Source organism: Equus asinus, chromosome 21 (assembly GCF_041296235.1).
Source record: "Equus asinus isolate D_3611 breed Donkey chromosome 21, EquAss-T2T_v2, whole genome shotgun sequence".
NCBI classification, from domain to species: Eukaryota; Metazoa; Chordata; class Mammalia; order Perissodactyla; family Equidae; genus Equus; species Equus asinus.
In genome coordinates this window covers 35,115,510-35,133,903 of record NC_091810.1, presented here as the reverse complement: position 1 = coordinate 35,133,903, position 18,394 = coordinate 35,115,510, and the positions used below count along the sequence as shown (strand labels likewise).

Here is an 18,394-nt window from a genome sequence, read left to right as displayed (position 1 = left end):
TAACCCAAAGAAGTAGTTAAACCTGAGTGTTTTTTATACTAGGTTTGATAAAGAGTGGAAAGTTGTGGAAAAATGTGATAGCACAGAGAATATGGGGGAACCTTAGCAAGTCCTGCTCGTTCCTCTCCATGTCCCTCCATCTTCGGAGACAATGATGCTCCTTTCCTCCAGGTATAGGGAAGGCACCGCTCAGAGAGTCACACGACCTGCTACGGGGAAAGTCAGAGATTCCTTCCTGCAAATGCCATTTCTAAAACTCCTTCAGCTTAAAATAATCAACAAGCCAAGGTGTCATATTTTGGGGTAGTGTGTCCTGCACCCCGTCACCTTCCTCACTTGTGGCTGGGAGCCTCATCACTCAGCATGTCGCTTTATACATAGTACAATTCCTGAGAAGTGTTACTTTTACAAACGGTTTATACTATCTGCAGGAAGACAGGTACAAAACCAACAAAAGGCCCAATCCTGACACTAGTGAAATACTCAGTTATAAAACAAAAATATTCCTCACTGAGGATGACTGGCCACATGTGGTGGCCAGAAACTGGAGAGCAATATCTGAAGAAGTTTTATTCATCTTCTGCAGAACTGTCATATTTTAATAGCCCTCAAACAGACAGATGATCATTCTAGGGTCTGAACATAATTTTCTTTGTTCCTCAACCCCATTACTAAGGGGCCAGAAAGAACATTTGGCATGATACCAACTCTAATATAATATGGTTAGCTTCTCTTTTTGGATTTTAATTACCATTATTAAATATGAGGTCAAAGTTATACATACTATTACTGTCATTTTCTGATTTACAGTTATTATATAGAATGCTAGCAAAAGCCTCACTTTTCTCACCTATAAAATGGGGATAATAATAGCATAAGGTTGTTCTGAGGATCAAAGTAATTAATATTTGTAAAATGCTCACAATCATGTTGGTACATAGTGAGTACTACATAAGTGCTTGTTAAATAAATAAAATTAATATTGCCCTGTTATTTGAAAATGAAATTATAATGTTTATGCTTGCATTCTTCAGGTCAAATTGGCTGTATTTTTGTCTTGTTTTGTTTTTCTTTTGGTGGGAGGATATGCAGAAACAGTGTTTTAAAATGTCCCTTTCTGTCTCTGAACTCTCAGAACACACTCACACCTTGGAAAAAAAAACATTCCAGGAAACAATACCCTAATATACATGATGTACTAATTGTGTGCGTGTATACGTGTATTTGTGTACATGTATATATACATTCTGGCTGCAACCCCCTATATGGATTTCACTACCAAACCATCATGAATCTTGTCCTACAATTTGAATAACATCGCTTTAGATGAGTATTCCCCAAAGAGTGTCCTGTAGAAAAGTAAAAGTATCAGGAAATATTAAAGAGTTCTGTGGTCAAATAAGTTTAGGAAATTGCATAGCCCAATGACACTACAAGTCTAAAGACACTCTACAATTAAGAAATGTAGGGGCCAGCCCCGTGGCCGAGGGGTTAAGTTCACATGCTCTGCTTCGGCAGCCCAGCGTTTCGCCGGTTCAGATCCTGGGCATGGACCTAGCACTGCTCATCAAGCCACGCTGAGGTGGTGTCCCACATGCCACAACTAGAAAGACCCACAACTAAAATATACAACTATGTACTGGGGGACTTTGGAGAGAAGAAGGAAAAATAAAAATAAATAAAATAAAATAAAAAATAAAAATAAAAGTGAGTTAAAAAAAAAAAAAAGAAATGCATCAGGGGCCAGCCCAGTGGCATGGTGGTTAAGTTCGGGCGCTCTGCTTCAGCAGCCCAGGGTTCACCAGTTTGGATCCTGGGCGCAGAGCTATACACAGCTCATCAAGCCATGCTGTGGTGGCATCCCACACAGAAGAACTACAAGGACTTACAACTATGATACACAATTATGTACTGGGGCTTTGGGAGAAAAAAAAAAGCAAGACTGGCAACAGATGTTAGCTCAGGGCCAATCTTCCTCACCAAAGAGCATACCTTAAAAGAAAAGAAAGAAAAGAAATGCATCAATTCTTTAGAACTCAAAGACTCCAAACTTATTTGTGAACTTGAAACCTTTCTTCTTGCATTATAACAAATTAGCATCACATAGATTGAGGAATCACAGCTAAGTTTTATATTTCTCAAATGAAAAAGAAGAGTGTGGTTCCCAGGGAGAAACATCCATCTTCACTCAGTTTAAAAGTAACTAAACCTGTGCTTAACTCAAGGGAGGGGCTTAGGAATCTTGCTCAACTCCACTAAACACTCATGCTATTTCTTAGTATCATTTAATGAAAAGTGACCCTGAATTGCTTTTCCCTTAAAAAGGAATGTCCTAGTTAAGGAAATAAGATAGCAGAGACTGAAAGTGCTATACAAATGCTAATAGCTTTCAAAAGTCTTTTTTTTTATTGACTCATTCATCCATTTATTCATTCATCTAGTCAATAAATATTTATGTGCCACATGCTATACTAAGTGCCAGAAATATATATGTATTTTTCTTGAGGGGAGTTGAAATGTTTTCCAGTTTTATTAAGATATAATTGACATAAAACATTGTATTAGTTTAAGGTATACAACATAATGATTTGATATATGTTATATTGCAAGATGATTCCCACAATAAGTTAACATCCATCAACTCACATAGTCAGAAAACATTTTTTAACCAGTCTTTTAAACAAATAATTAAATTAAAAATTTAAAACCATGAAAGGAGCCCTTTGGATATTATATCTGCTGTCTACAAGAAACTCCCAGAAAGTTCGCAAAAAGAAAAGATACATACCTAAATTATTACTCTTTGTAGCATTAAATAATAAGGGACAATTTGGAGGGGGGGATCCAACAGTAGGGAAGTGGTTAGGTAATGCAATAGCCCCCCCTCATTCATAGTTTCACTTTCCGCAGTTTCCATTACCCCCCAGTCAACCATGGTCTGAAAATATTAAACGGAAAATTTCAGAAATAAACAATTCATAGGCTTTAAATTGTGCACCATTCTGAGTAGCTGATGAAATCTTGCACCAGTCGGCTCTGTCCCGCCCAGGACGTGAATCATCCCTTTGTCCAGCGTATCGACACCATATACACTACCCGCTTTTTAGCCACTTAGTAGCCATCTCAGTTATAAGATAACTGTCACGCTATCGCAGTGCTTGGGTTCAAGTAACTCTTATTTTACTTAATAATGGCCCCAAAGTGCAAGAGTAGTGATGCTGGCAATTCACATATGCCAAAGAGAAGCCATAAAGTGCTTCCTTTAAGAGAAAACGCGAAAGTTCTTGACTTAATAAGGAAAGAAAAAAAATCATATGTGTAACTTGCTATGATATATGGTAACTTTTATTACAGCATACTCTTATAATTATTATATTTTATTATTAGTTACTTTAGTTAATCTCTTACTATGCCGAATTTATAAATTAAACTTTATCATAGGGATGTATGTATAGGAAAAAACATAGTATATAGGGCCAGCCCCGTGGCCAAGTGGGTAAGTTTGCATGCTTTGCTTTGGTGGCCCAGGGTTTCGCTGGTTCAGATCCTGGGCGTGGACCCAGCACCGCTCATCAAGCCACGCTGAGGCAGCGTCCCACATAAAACAACTAGAAGAACCTGGAACTAGAATATACAACTATGTACTGGGGAGCTTCGGGGAGAGGAAGAAGAAAGAAAGAAAGAAAAAAAAAGATTGGCAACAGATGTTAGCTCAGATGCCAATCTTAAAAAAGAAAAATCATAGTATATAGAGGGTTCAGCACCATCTGGGATTTCAGGCATCCACTAGGGGTCTTGGAATGTATCCCCCACTGATAAGGGGGAACTTCTGTAAAGAGAGTGCCAATTTTGTTGGATAACATCAAAATGTCTAACAACTGAGTAAATATTCATTATCTAATATTGACATTCATTCATTATATTGGGGATATGCATTATATAATATAGCTGTGGGGAGCTGGGGAGTGTGGAATAGAAAATAGGAACTAAAATCTCCATGTTACAATATATACAAAAAGCAACAAGGAAACTGAAAATTGGTATGTTAGGGCAGCGGTTCTCAAAGTGGAAGGCAACGTGAATCTCCTGGGGGAGCTGACCTTAAAATGCAGATTCTCGGGCTTCTCTCCCAGACATTCTGATGCTTAAGGCCTAGAGGGTGCCTGAGCATCCGCATTTGTAATGACCACCCAGGAGCTTCTGAGGCCAGTGGTCTGTGGACCAGACATTCTTTCAATGAAAATTTATTGGGTACCCAAGATATACCAATTCCTGCTCGAGGGGCTAAAACAGAGCAGTGAATAAAGCTACACTTGAGAAACAAGCATTAGGGTGGTATTTTTTTAATTCCTTAAAACTAAGATAGTGTTTCTCAAATAAATTCAAAGAAACGATTGAAGAGCCAAAATTTCCCTATCGTCTAACTTAATTTCTACATAAGAGAAAAAACAAGAGGCAGCTCCCCAGGGCTGACCTAAGGTGAGCCAATGGTGTGGACACTGGAAGAGAGTGGAGTTCACTGGCCACAGAGGGCTAGCAGCCACCTGGACAAGGCTCTATAGACGAGGCCCTAGCACTTCCTGCCAGTCCTGGGTGCCTGCCCAGGGAAGTAAGGGCGATGACTGGAAATCAGAAAGGGTGGTGATAGAGAGCAAACAAAAAATGTGTTACCTCACTTCTCAAGCAGCACCAGTTAAGGAACTTTTAGAAACCGCAAGTTGTCCTCTGCCACTTTCTGGCTGTGGATGCTGACCTCTGAACTCTGTGCCAGGTCAAATTTACTCCCTGCCTTTTCTTCATTTTATCATTTACTCCCAGATTTGGAATATTAAAACTTCCCGAGAACCTGTTTTGGTCTTTTTTTTTCCCCCCTTTGGGTACAAATTTCAGGAAGCTTCTCCAGGTTAGAGAAAAACAGAGCCAAGGGTGGAATAAAATTCAGCAGGGGCGGGAGCAGCCACCAATGGGGCAACTCAATCCTATTTGTCTTGGCAAGACATTCAATAAGCTGTTGGTTATGTCATTTGCCCACAAGTAGGCAGGCCTCACTGTTTTGCAGTCATCCATCTCCCAAAAACGGTATCCTAACACCACACACACAAACACACACACACACACACACACACACAGCAGCAGCGTCTCACCCCCACCTCCTGCATACCCCCCACTTCAGCCTGCTTTGACTCCAGAAGAAGCAGGGCCAGGAACAAAGGAAGGAAAACCAGAAAAGATACAATCCACGTGGAAAAAAACATTAAGAATTTTAAATACTAAAATATTTTTTCACCTACAGTGTAAGAAAGTACAGGAAAAAGTAGATAGCTGAAGAATTTTACCCAGTAAATGAGTTTATACAACACACTGTTGAAGTTAAATCTAAAATGACAAAACCGTGAAAGCTAAGCAGTACCCAAAATTCCACTGCTGAAGTGTTTCATCTCAGGTATTTTATCTGAATTAATTTCAATTTACAGCTAAATGTCGAGGAAAATTGGTTCATTCTCTATATTGAGTTACGTGTGTGGTGCCCTAAGGCCTTTAAGCCCCAAGTAACTTATAAATAAATAACATTTTATCCTGATTGTTATGTAAAATAATTCCCCAGCTTTTGCTTCCTGCAGTCCCTAAAGGAAACAGGATCCTAATGTTGCAAAGAGCATTAGATCTATAAGCCATAGCTGACAGTTCCTGAAACCACACCAACAAAATGCTAAGATAACAGGCCTCTGTCCTCTTATATTCATGGTCGTATGTGTACGAACTCTGAGGTTCAAATTTTGAAAACCCCAAACAGTACTGCAAGATCTAACTATCCCCTAAATATAATTAAGAACCTAGAAAAATCCTATGATCAACCTAAAATAGGGGAATGAGGAGAATAAACAACAGCATTTTTCTAAAATCTAGCACAAGATAAATCATAAAGATTAAAAATCCCATATACTGAGCCAGCCCTAATGGCCTGCTGGTTAAAGTTTGGCACACTCTGCTTCAGCGGCCTGGGGTGGGTTCCTGGGCATGGAACCATGCTACTCATCTGTCAGTAGCCATGCTGTGAAGGAGACTCACATAGAAGAACTAGAAGGACTTACAACTAGAACATACAACTAGGTACTGGGGCTTTGGGGAGGAAAAAAAAGAGAGAGGAAGATTGGCAAACAGATGTTAGCTCAGGGCAAATCTTTCCCAGCAAAAAAAAAAATAATAATAATAATAATCCTATATATGGTAAAATCATCAAATGACTACATTGAGACAAGCTATCATGAAGTTATTATGAGCAAATTATACTAATTATAAATTGCACATTTCTGGGGCCGGCCCGGTGATGCAGTGATTAAGTTCACATGTTATACTTCTCAGCAGCCCAGGGTTTGCTGGTTCGGACCCCAGGTGTGGACATGGCACTGCTTAGCAAAAGCCATGCTGTGGTAGGCGTCCCTCATATAAAGTAGAGGAAGGTGGGCATGGATGTTAGCTCAGGGCCAGTCTTCCTCAGCCATAAGAGGAGGATTAGCAGTAGTTAGCTCAGGGCTAAGCTTCCTCAAAAAAAAAAAAAAAAAATTGCACATTTCTGATTAACTGTTGAAGGCTTTTAAGGGAAAGCTTTAATCAGTAATACCTTTTTAAAAATACTTTGCGATGTGTGCTCTGACAGTGTTGAACTTTATCTGAGCCCTGTGCTTGAGGAACAGAGTCCTGTTCAAGACATGTGCCCTCCCTTTTGTGAGCCTTTTGTGCTCAGAGAAAGGGCTAAAGGCAAAGGACCACTCTGCCCTGGAATATTCTGAGATAAGACCCACCCCCACTCTTCCTCAGTGATTCCCTTGTTTTACGTAACCCCAAGCTTTCTCTTTGTGCTTTAAGACTTTTCCCATTAAGGAAAGTTCGCCCTATTGCCACAGTCTGAATAAAATGCCCCTGTGTATTTGCTCTTTCATTATAACAGATTCTCAACTGCCCAAGTAGAGCTTATGGTAACTTTGAAATGGGAATCAAAGTCACTTGGCCGACCTCACTAAATTACAGTTTGTGTTAGACCCAGAAACCCAAAAATTCTTGGAAAGTTCAGTAGGGTTCAGTAACTCAAAAAAAGCCAAAATCCATGTTTGAATTTTGGAAATCTTTCCTTTAAAAGATAAGGGCACGATTCAAATTGGCTCAGCTTATTGGGTATATTCCTAAAACAAATCACTATGTCACAGCGAAGACATCTATCTATAACCCACTGGTTTAAAAAGCCACATATGCCTAAAAATAATATTTAAGCAACTGCTTATATTACTTAAAATTTAAATTGCTTGAAATTGTTTTAACAATTTAAAACCTGTTTTGATTTTAGCCTCATAAAATCTCTTAGCAGTCATTTAGGAAACAAATTCTACAGGGATGAAGATGATGCTACAGATACACTCTCCATGAATCACGCAGCTCAATTTTACGTCCCAACGCAAAATGACTGAACTGAATCATCCACAGTCTCCTTCAACTGCCCAGGAACCAACGTTAGAAGAGAGGAGAGCAGAGAGAATGAAGCACAGAGAAAAAGATATTTGAAGAAGGCAACTGTCACTCCAAGTTTGTCCTCACCAGACTTATCACTTCAAAGCATTTACCCCTTCCTGAGCGTGTTTCCATTGCAGCCTTGACATTGAGCTATAAATTTCTATTCCCTCCACTCATTAAAATGCAAGTGTGCACATGTCATCTCAGATCCGTGCCCAACACCTGCATAATAAACGTAAGCAAGCTCTGTGTCCATTGTGTTGGTCACTATATTCTAGAATAGTGCCTGTCACATAGTAAGCACCCACTAAACATTTGTTGAATGAATCAATAAATGCCAACTGCTATTTCTGTTGTTGTTGCTACTACTTGGCTAGAAATTGCTAAGCTTCTGTTAGATGTAGAATTAAAAAAAACAAAATAGAATCCACTGACAAATGTACCTTGTGTGTCAATCACCATTTAGACTTGTCCAAGATTACTCCTTCATTTCACCAAGACTACAACTCCTCAAGAACAGGAAATGTACCTTTTATCCTCTTTCAGAAGCCACAGCACAGTCCAACATGCACACAGGCCCGGCATTCAGCTGAGGTATGAGACACGCGTCCAAGGTTTCTAAGGCCCACAAGAGGTCAACATTCTCACAAACACGCCATATACACCAGGAGTGACTCATGGGCAGCATTCGCTTACTGACAGTATCTGAATGCCCTCCCTATCTACATAACCCCCAACTATTTAAACTTTCATGTCTCGGAAACAGTAAACCGGATCAGGACTAGCAACTTCATTGGTTCATAATTTTTTCACAGCTTGTCAATTTTAAGCAAAAGAAATGAAAAAGCCATATTCAGTATCAAAAATTAGACACACAAGTTAGGATACGGAAGTAGAGCTCAATCGCCCAAGGAGCTACTGAGTACTGGCTGAAATCACCTAGCTTAACTTCAGAGACTCACTCCTGGAAGGGAAAAGACATTTCTAGCAACTTTAGCCAGTGAGGCAAGAATGGAGCCCCGCTGAACCTTCATGATAAAGGTCCTCCATGTGGCTTTGCAGATCCTCTCAAGCCCCCAAAAGACTGAAAACACCAAGCTTGCACCTGACTTAACTGGTGAATGAGAGTTAAAGAAAGCAGGCTGTGAATCCAGGAACCAAGGTAAAAGATTCAATTGAGTCCTGCAGGACACTACGGGGAGAGAGGGCGAATAAAAGTACTAAGAATTCACATGTAAATTAAATTCCATTATTATGCCAAAGGATTGCTCAAGCAAAAAAAAATTAGAACCATTCCTCTCCAAGAATTTGTAAATCCCTCTTCAACCAGTTGCAATGGAAATTACAAAATTCCACCCCCTACTGATCTGTGAAAGCCACCACTTAAATGGAAATGCCTCCCTGGAGTCACACAAGCCCCAGCCAGAGCTGTGCATTCTGTGTTGTCACTGCTGAAGGGGGGTCTACTCCAGACAGGCAGAGGGCTGGGGAGACCTTAAGGAGAGGGTCTCAGCAAGCACTTGCTCCACTAAACAAAGGAACAAAAGAGCATGTGCTGTCCTAAAGATGTGTCGCCAAATGCCTCCTCCCAGAGGGTTCTGTGTCCAGTTAGACTTCAGAGCCAGGCTGTCTAATGTGGTAACCAGAGGCCACGTGCAGGCCTGAGTACTCGTAAGGCACTGTATGCCTGAGGAACTGAATTTTAAATTTTATTTCATCTCCATTGTCTATCTCCATCTCCACTGTCATTAAATTTAAACAGCAATGCAGTTAATGCAAAACGTTTCATTGTATTTGGACCTGAATCTACTTTTTTTTTTTTGAGGAAGATTAGCCCTGAGCTAACTACTGCCAATCCTCCTCTTTTTGCTGGGGAAGACTGGCCCTGAGCTAACATCCATGCCCATCTTCTTCTACTTTATATGTGGGACGCCTACCACAGCATGGCTTTTGCCAAGCAGTGCAATGTCTGCACCCGGGATCCAAACCAGCGAACCCAGGGCCGCCGAGAATCGGAACGTGCTAACTTAACCACTGCACCAACGGGCTAGCCGCTCCAATTAAAATCTTAAAAAATATATATACACACACACACACACACACACACACACACACACACACACACACACTCAGATCAAGTATTTCCAATGAAACTGTAGTATCCAAATTGAGACGTAAGGCTACACACCTGATTTTAAAGACTTGGTATGAAGAAAAAAATGTAAAATATCTCATTAGTAACTTAATATTGACTGCCTGTTGAAATAAGATTTTGAATTGATTCAGTTGAATAGAATCATTATTAAAATTAATTTAACTAATTTAATTAATTTATCAATTAAAATAGATTTCATTTATTAAAATAAAATTATATTAGTAATATTCATTAAACCTTTTCTATTTTACTTTTTATAGTAGCTACTAGAAAAATTTTAATTACATGTGGTTCACATTATATTTATATTAGACAGCACCACTCTAGAGATTCAAATCAGCTTAAACTTTCAGCTTTAAAATTCTCTCTTCATCCTTGTTGTGCCTGGACTCCTTTGGCAGTCGGATGAAGTCTATAGGCCCTTCTCAAAATGATGCTCATAAATGAATAAAGCAAAATGTTTAAGACTACAGAGGAAACCAATTGTACTGAAATACAGTTAACAAAAGACTTTAAATTTATAATTATGATTTTCTTAATTAAGGCACAGAATAACAAATACATAGTGATGAGTCTAATAACTAGTATAATTTCTAAGCAGAGATAAGCATAAAGAAAACTGCAGTGTCACATTAAAACAGCTGAGATTTCTACTGATGACAAAGTCATGGGTACTGTTTACACTGCTGTGGTTTGTTGCCTATGGTCATAATTGAAGGAAATGCTCAAGTTCATTTGGGGGGAGGGAAAATGTGGATGTAATTTTTACTCTCCCCAAATGTATGGATCCTGTGATTTTTATCCACAGACCCCCTTGGGGATTGGAGGATCATGTTAAGAATGCTGTTTTAATACCTGGCAAGTTCCTGAGTCTGTTTGTCACAGATGACCCCCATCCTTAGGATGTCATTTTACCTCGGCTCATTCCTGTTAATTTGGAGTTCATGACTCACAATTCCTGTTTTTGACCACAAGCAAACCAATATTATAAGGAAGCACTTGTACTTGTTTTTTTCCGATACTTTTGCTCTCCAAAGGGAACAGGAAGAGCGGTAAGGAATGTATATTTAAAAGGGAAAAAAAAATCTTAACTACATACCAAAAAACAATTCTTTTGATCTAATGATTAATCTGTGTGTCAGAATATTCAGCAACCAGAAAGACTAAATAAATTTCAGTGGCACTTCATATAATTGTACCAAGTACTTCCCAGTTTATTTTTGTTGACAACACATCTACAACACTTACTGTGTGCTAGTACTGTTCTAAAGACTGCAAATAATAACTCCTTAATCCTTAATATAACCCCATGGGTTCAGTACTGTTATACAGATGAGAAAACTGAGGCTCCGAGAAAGGTTAGGTCACTCGGCCAAGGTCACACGGCTGGGCTTCCTATGGAGACCAGCTGCCCATGGTGTTTTCAAGGAGAGAGCAATATCAAACAACGGAACCTCAAGACTCACTACAAATAAGTAAAGGTTTTTGCTGCCTTCATTCCCTGCTTCTAAATCACTTGCTGAAAAATTAAACCTCGATGAGGTAAGGAAGGCCACCTTTACCCCTTCTGGCCTATTCACATGCAGGTTGCAAAATTAAACCAAACGCCTCTCTTTGTGTTGAAAAATAAAGCTCCTCAGTATCTTAGGGCAGCAAATGCTGGGCCTGGCATTTTTTTTCCACTCTTATCTTAGATATATGTTCCAGAAGAATCTAGGCCCAGTGATAAGCCAAGTTTCAACTTCACCACACCAGTTTGAGAGAGATTACACACACAGTCGGAACTCAACCAGACAGAGAAGGACACAGAAACCTCGGTTCCTCGGGGTCCAGTCACTGTTGACACTGTTGCCAGGGCCAAGCAAACTCTGCCCGGGTCAGGAGCTCAGCAGTGAGGTTTCATCAGCGAAACCAGCCCTACAGGTGTATCCAGGGAGGCAGGTGTACAATGCCACATTCTTTCCTCCTGTGAACAAATGAAGGATTGTCTCCATGCTGTGCCAGGCTCCCAGGGCCAGATAAACCTCTCTCACACAATCATCTCAACACAGAAACATTTCAGCCAGCTGCCTCTTTATAACACCAAATAAAATGGTCTGGAATGCCAACACTAAAAGAAAGACGCAGATAATGTAAGAATAACGTTTATCTAGAAAGACAAGGCTTGTCAGGTAAAATGTAACCACAGCAAGAATCTTTAGGGCAGATACGATCAATAAATATTTGCGGCTCCGAAAACCTACTGCTACCTTTGAAAAGGTTTCTTGGACTAACTTAAAAACTTCATCTTGGCTGTGTGAACTGCCATCCCCTTTCTGAAATGATAGAGTCCCACTGGTAGCTATAACATTAAGTAAAATGACTTCATTTCCTCCAGAGAAATATTTTTACCTCAATCCCTATACTCCAGCACTCAAATACACAAGACTCCAATATCAGGGGGCAAAAAGTCAGGCTTAATAGGCCTGGATCATTCTCAGATTAACAACCTTCAGGGAATAATCCTATAAGAAAATATTTTCAAGATTTTGGGTAATAACATTTTTGGGCCAGATGAAATTTGTTAGAGTTTGCACTTTTGTTTCTAAAAACCTCTGAAGTCATTTGTTTCCCACAGTTTTTCTCAGAAGCTACTTTGTGGGAAAGAAAGCCAGTTCCTAGGCAGTAAGCCAGCTAGAACTGGGTTGCTCTGAAAGCAAGCCAGCCCCCGCCAAGGCTGGGCTAAATGGCCAGCTCTTGCCAAGGTGGTTAATTTTTTACTGAGGTCAAGCTATAGGTACTGACATGGAAAAATGTTTGTGACATAGCATAGCATAAAACAGGCTAGACATGCAGAGTGAATGGCAGGATCCCAGGTTTGTTTCTTCAAACTACATAGAGTTACACCCAACTACAAAATGGTTATCTCGAGAGAGAAGAATGAGGAGTTTGGGTACGCTATTCAGAGAGGCAGTGGGAAAATAGCAATATTGTGATTAAGGACACAAATTCCAGAACTCAACTACCTACAGTTCAAATCACAGCTCTGCCACTGATCACGTGAGTAATCTTAGTCAAGTTACTTAAACACTCTCTGCCTCAGCGTCCTCCTCTGTAAATTACAGCCCACGACCCATAGGGCTGCTGTAAGGATTAATGACTTGCTGTATGCCAAATACGTTAGGGAAGCGCAGCTGCTATTATTTTTGCAATTCTCACATTTTACTTCGTAACGTCTGTCATTTTTAACCTACCCCTCATAACAAATGGTAGGATTATTACCTCCATAGAGAGAGGAAAGAATTGAGGCTTAGAGAAATTAAGGCACTTGCCCCAAATCATGCAGCTAATAAGAGACTACACGGAGGGATGCACACCTGTAGTGTAAATTCAGAGACCAGCTGTGTCCACCTCTCTTCTCTGGCTTTTCTTTCCTTCCTTACTTTCTCTTAAAAAGGAAAGAGAAGAGGGTAGTCAAGAAAACATATTAGGTATATACTTTTTTAAACTAATAAAAATAACCTTAACTAATTAAAAATGAAATTCCACCAGGTCAAACTCTCAGAAGCTGTGAGATAAGAGGCTACTCCCCTCCTAACCTCCTGGGCTGGCTTGCACCCCAATTCCAGCTAAGCCTTGCCAGGCAGAACAAATGAAGCAGAGTAAGGCCACATAACCCACATAACTCCTCCACTTTTTCCTCCTTGAAAGGTCTCCCAATTTCCCTCGAAAGAAAAACTTACCTTGTGGTTCTTATTTTTCTGTACTGTACTTTTTCATTTCTGGAATCACTACGCTTCTCTTTCGAACATCTGAATGACAACCACTGATCTTTTAAAATGCCACCCCTCGGTCACGGTGCAATGGTGGAAAAGCTAAAAACACCCCCACCAGGCTGCCAGTCACAATATTTACCAGTGCTGGAGTGTTTTGTTTGTTTTCGGTGGAGGATGCAGAGAGTCGACAAAGGAAAAACAAAACAACTCTGCGTCAAAACACAAGCTGAAGACGATTTCCTTCTCCTCTGCCCTTGTGTCAACCACACACAAATCCAGGGCAGCCCCGGGCTGGAGGAGTGTTTATAGTCCTGCTGAGCCATAAACATGCCATGCTACAAAACAACACACAGAGCCACCAGCACATCAAACAAACAAGGTGGTTCCAGAAAGGATATACTGGGTTTTGACGTCTAATGCTCTGAATGAAATAACTTTGTTTCCTCTAAAAAAAGATAAACTAAAATAAATATAGGAGTGCACCAAAGCAATGTAGCCCGCCACTTCTTCCTGTGACTCACAACAACCTCATAACTTCTTTTTCACAAGGACTATGAGCCAGGAACTATGTGCTTGTTGGTGGACTGATTCATATACTCTTCCTACCAACTCCGTGAGGAATTTAACATTATTCTCATTTTGCAGATGAGGAGACTGAGGCTCACAAAGGTTAAATAACTGTGTAGGTTCACACAGTTTCCCACCGGCTTTGGACCCTGGTCTGTCAGATTCTGGGGACTGAGGTCTAAGAAGGCTGCTCCACATTCAGTGAAGGCCTCAAACAGTCACACTGCAGCCCTTCCCTTATGGTTTAAGCTAACCTCACACAGGGCTCTGGGCTCCAAACCCCAGCCTCATTTCTTTTCAACAAAACGCCAGACACCATAACGATCAATTTAAAACACTTAAAGTAGGCATACTTTCAAATGGCTGAAATTTAAAAAGTTGCCAATACCAAGCACTGGTGAGAATGGTAAGCAACAGAAACTCATACACTACTGCCGGTGGGAATGTACACTGGAGCAAGCACCTTGGAACGGGGTTTGGAATTATCTACTGGAATTAGATAAATGCATACTCTGTGACCCAACCATCCAATTCCACTCCAGGGTACACCTCAAAGAAATGCGAGTACATTTCATGTGTACCAAAAGACATGGATGGCCATAACAATAGTAACATTACTCATAATTATTTCCCAAATTACAAGCAACGCAAACGTCATCAAAAGTAGAATACGTGAGAAAACTGTTGGTGTCTTCATGCTATGACACTATACAAAAACGAAAATGAATGAACTATAGCTATAGGCAACACGGACAAACCTCAAGCGTAACATTGAGACATTGAAGCCAAGTGCAAAAGAATACACACTGAACAAATCCATTGACACAAAATTCCAAAACAAGCAAAACTCATCAGTGGGAACAGAGGTCAGGTGAGCAGTCACCTGTGAGGAGGAGGTAGTGAGCCCAAGAGGGGGCTTCGTGGTTGTTGCTGTGTTCTAGTTGTAGACTGAGCTGGTGTTACCAGATGGGTTGACTTTTGGATAACTCATCAACTGGACACTTATAATTTATGTGACTCTCTTTCAAATTACCTCTCACACCCTCTCCTCCAAAAGAACAGGCAAGGAAATTCATAAAACCTTGAAATCTAAACCAAGTTTTTAAGACTTGCACAGGAAAAAACAGGTACAGCATAAGACATTCTAAACCTGGCTCAATATTCTTAACATGCGGGAACAACTCTATGGAGAAATCACTTCGACACTGTTTATAAACTACGTTTGTATTCAATAAAGACCTGCTTATTATGGCATCAAAGACACATACATGCAATCCTTCTGAGAAGAGGTGTACACGCACAGTGCCTAGGGTTTGAAAGTAGAACCCTCCTGTCGCAATAATGACGAAGTCATTTACTATTTTGGCATAAAACACCCTGAACCAGAGTAAAAAAATGAGCATTCTCTGTAGCAGCTACTAAGGGAAGCGAGGGCTAGCCTGGTCTTCTATGTCCTCCTCAGCATGGTAGCCTTCTAACAGATCTACAGAAGGCAGTAGGGTTCTCCATGATACGGCCCATATATTTGAGCTAAAAAACTAATGCCCATGGTCCTAGTGAGGAAAAATATTCATTTTGTCCCTTGGCCAGGAAAGAAAGAACTCCAGTGCTTCTCACATCTGCCAAAGCACAAATAAGGTTTCAAACTCATCAGAAGCTCCTGAGGGCATGGTAGCTCCAAGACACAGACCCTGGGATTCTCGGCTAGCTTGTTTCTCCAGCCCCTTCATTTGGTTAACTCTCAAAAATATTTCGGACTCACCTCAAGCTCACTGCTTCCAAGCTTTCCCAGGCCTCCCCTTCCCCCGTATTGGGTCCCTTCATCTTCTGTTCCCTTAGAAGGTTGTTCCTTTCCTGTCAGCCCTTTACTCACATTGTCATTATAGCCTTAAGCACCATTATTTGGTTCACCACAAAGAACATCACTTTTCTGCCCACCTTTGATTCCCCAGGGCAAAGCATAATGTCTGTGCATAATAGGTGCTTGACACAGCCTTAATGGACAAATGGATAAATTCTTTCTCAGTACCAACAACAGTAGAGGAAAATATCTTTCTGTTCTCAATCAACACAATTGCAACCCAGTACATTTTAGGGGTGATCTAAACACACTCCAGATGGGTTTTTAGACAGTCAAGATGATTCTCCTTTGAGCCTGGATTCCCTGAGAAGAAAAGCTCGCAGAAAAGCTTGCCTAGATAAGGAGAAAGTAATGTCTAGACAATTCTGCTTTAGGCTCTGCTGGGAAAATCTCCAGCTATTTCACTGAATCTCCTATAACCAAGTCATAGTTCACATTTCACAGATTCCTCTCGAGGGTTTTTTTTCTTCTTCTTCTTCTTCTTCTTCTCCTCCTCCCCAAAGCCCCCCAGTACACGGTTGTATATTCTAGTTGCAGGTCCTTCTGGTTGTGCTATGTGGGATGCCACCTCAGCATGGCCTGACGAGTGGTGCCAGGCCCGCATCCAGGATCTGAAATGGTGAAACCCTGGGCAACTGATAAGGAGCACACGGCCACGGGGAGGCCCCAACCTCACGCGGGTTTTGACATCTTTGGAGAAGAGAGCTGGGGGAAGGGTGGGCAGACATCTGTCTTTAGAGTGGTTTCTAACAAACTGACAAGTATAGAAAACTAGGATGTCACTGGTCCCTAAGGCTGTCAAACCAAAAGGAGTTCTGTCCTATGGAGTGAGTCCAAAGGAGTGAAAAAGTGCCTAATCATGATCTAATTACAATATTTTATCCTGATATCAGAGGTGAAAATCACCTGCATTTGAAGCTGGAATTGCGGATCTCATTGTCCACACAAATATACACAAGATTGCCCTTGAGCAGAACTATGCAAGGAGGTAGGTTCTTAGTACCTTCACCCATTTCAATTCTCCCACTTCTCCCCTTTTAATTTTCCCACCTTTGTTGCCATATAATTTCCCCATCCTTCCTCCTATATAGCTGCAAGGAGAAAAATTCTGAGAATGAGTTTAAATGCTCCAGTTGCACGCATTCCTCCCTTGTCTATTAATAACCCGCACTGTTACTGACTTTCTGTACCTTGTCTCTAAGCTATAAGCTTTCGGTGGGCAGGGATTCATCTGTCTTTTCCGTGCTATACACAGCACAGAGCATAGACCAGCCTGACATGGCACGCATGCAGATATTGATAGGCTAGAAGGATGAACTAGGTTCCTTTTATGCCTTGAAATAACATGAAATCCCAGAACAACCTTTTGAATCTCCATGACACCATGTTTCTAGGGACAAGGAGGGGTGGGGTTATTCCTGTTTCCACGTGGTATACCTCTGCATCAGGCTACTTCCACTTGCTGAGATGCATCAGAGGTAGGACAAACAGACAGGAAACTAGCTGGTGTCTGTCCAGTCAAAAAAATTATTCAACACAAATCTGTAGAAATAAAAGTCACCTTGAGCTTGGTACTACTTACCCAGCATGCATTTCCCCTTACCTCTTTGAATTCAGCCCATCCCTGCCTGGGTGGTAGCTGCCATTGCTATTTTTATTTTTAACTCAAGCTTCTTAAGCAACACTGAACATGCATAAGTGAACTGTACACTGTCAGCAATGAATAATTGACTAAGATCTTGAAGATTCCTTATGTAAATTAAGAAAAAATATAAAACTAAAAAATTCATTGCAAAACAATTTGTGCATTCTCGTGGCTGGCTATAACAGCAGAAATACCTTTATATCCGTGGTATGCTAACTATCTTGGGAAATAATATTAAAATAGAGACCGTTCAGAGATACCAATGAGATAAGGAAGGTCTAGTGCCTAGATGGTGCCTTAAAAGGCACTCTATGGAGAACAGGTATCTTCATTTCCAATACAGTCAAGAGCTGAACTGATAATAAAGAACTACATCCATTCGTGTCATTTTACATGTTCCAAAAAACAAACTTTCCAATAAAGACAGGCTCCATTCTCTTTCCCCTTGACCTTCCTGTCAGGCTTCCCTTAATAAAGTTTCTGCCTGATAAACATCATGAATGTTCCATTGTGCTGAGAAGAAAGAAGCTTACATCAAATTGCTTGGTTAGAGCTAAGAGCTTGGGAGCCACCTGAGCAATCAGCTAAGTTATTTTGAGAAGGTTATTTCTCCAATTGGGACAGTTTTCATGATCTGACTTGGCAGAATATTCACCAAGAGGTTGTTTCTCTTCTGCTATCTTTCTCATAGAAGTAGTTTCAGGATAAGAAGTAGGCATATTTGGCTTGTTTGTTCTCATGGACACTACTCGGAAATACATTATTCAAGTGTATTTCAGTTTTTCCAGGAGTTATACACCTGCACACATACATACACACAAAATAAATGTACTTTCCAATTCAGTTGCTTAGGAAGATGATCTTTGTTACATCAAAATGTCAATTAAAAAGTCACGACACAATGG

At 40.5% G+C, this 18,394-nt stretch overlaps 1 protein-coding gene across 31 annotated transcripts in view; it reads right to left on the bottom strand.

Annotated features, from left to right (window-relative positions):
* Window positions 1-18,394, bottom strand: part of MAGI1 (membrane associated guanylate kinase, WW and PDZ domain containing 1) — a 598,403-nt gene that overhangs the window by 512,958 nt on the left and 67,051 nt on the right. The window contains exon 1 of one of the 31 annotated variants that reach the window (XM_070493535.1): window positions 13,384-13,402. The exons of the other annotated variants lie outside the window; for them this stretch is intronic. The gene's annotated coding sequence lies outside the window, so the exon portion shown is untranslated. Of the gene's footprint in view, window positions 1-13,383; window positions 13,403-18,394 lie in introns of those variants that run through there. 31 annotated transcript variants of the gene reach the window in all.